Consider the following 1,521-nt stretch of genomic DNA (forward strand, 5'->3'; position numbering starts at 1 on the left):
GTACAGCTTAAAATTAATAGAACAGAGAGGAAAGCTCCATTGTGCCATAACTGGATAACAATAAACTGATCATATTCTGTCTGGGAACAGATTCATCATTACTTTGAAGGGTTTTTAATACTCGTGTTTTAAGCCAGTGACAAAACAACAATCACCAAAACAAAGGCTGAAAGGTCACAATAAGCAAGCTGGATGATGATGATGATGCTGGCAGAGATGCTGACCTGAGGTTATTCTGGTGACAGAGGGATGACAACGTTAACGGGTTTGTCTCCTAAAATAAAAATAAATCAAATTCAAATTTTAGATTTTTAGGGGGTCATGCAGCACATCCATCTGAAAAACCCTCAGAGAAACTTAAGTGTCTCCCTCAAAGAATACTTTAGACACCTCAGTAAGACAGAAACGCATACGGTACTTACTCCAAAAACATCTGCACAGAATAAATCTACTTCAGCGAGGTTAGCTCAGAAAGCCCAGGGTCTCAGGACGACTGAGAAAAAAGCCTTTGGCATCGACCACCAAGCAAGAGAAAGAATCTTAACAATGACAAACGACAATACAGAATGTTTATTTGCCAAAAACTGCAGAAGTGATGCTGAATTTATGGATGAAGAGTTGAAGAGGGTGTAGGCTGGAATAAACACCCCATTATACTGAATGTATCTCCAGAGGTCAGCGTGACTGTGGCTGTTGTTGGTTATGGATGTTATTTTGCTTTTATAAATTATCCCAAACTGAACGAGAAGTCCATATTTTTTGCCAGACTGACAGTTAGAGCTTGTTTGTAGCCCACGAATCCAGGCCGGGAAATTTGGAACAAAAAGGCAACAAGAGTGAAAATGTTCTTGATGACGTTGCGCTTGTTAATCCACTTCATCTCAGCTGTGAAGCATATTAAAGACCAAGTTCACTGAGAAAATATTTTTTGCGTAATTCTGAAAATGATCAGTTACTCTGAGTTTTTCATGCAGGCTGAAATTGAAAATAGTCTGCAGTTATACTTGAGGGTTTCAACAGCTTGTTTGGTTTTCTTTCTAACCATTATTCAGCTCACTTTCATTCTCCTCTTGAAAGTTTTGTTCACTGTAATAAAAGCAAGATGACTTGCATTTTAATTTGGAAAATCTGAGTGACCATTTACATCAGATATGCAAACGTGTACTCACAGCACTTTTGGTACTTTGCACTAGAAGAATGAACAGAAACCCTAGACAGCACGATCGCTCCAGCTGCAGCCAGGGTCGGCATGAAGGCATGAGCAGCTGCATCTGGGTCCAATATTCCCTCCATAGAAGAATGATGCTCTGTTTATAGTTCTATTGTTTTCCCAGGTCAGTGGTGTGTTCACAGTGTCTGGGACGTTTGCATCGGCAGTAAATAACGAACCCTGGCCGACAGATTTTTACTGCACAGGCTGATTACCTAGAAGCACTCTTTTAGAAACTCTCATGGCTCCAGATTAACCTATAATCCACATTCCCTGAGGTTAATCTCACCTTCAGATTATCCGGACAGCAG

The sequence above is a fragment of the Nothobranchius furzeri genome, chromosome 14 (genome assembly GCF_043380555.1).
Source record: "Nothobranchius furzeri strain GRZ-AD chromosome 14, NfurGRZ-RIMD1, whole genome shotgun sequence".
In the NCBI taxonomy this organism is placed as follows: domain Eukaryota; kingdom Metazoa; phylum Chordata; class Actinopteri; order Cyprinodontiformes; family Nothobranchiidae; genus Nothobranchius; species Nothobranchius furzeri.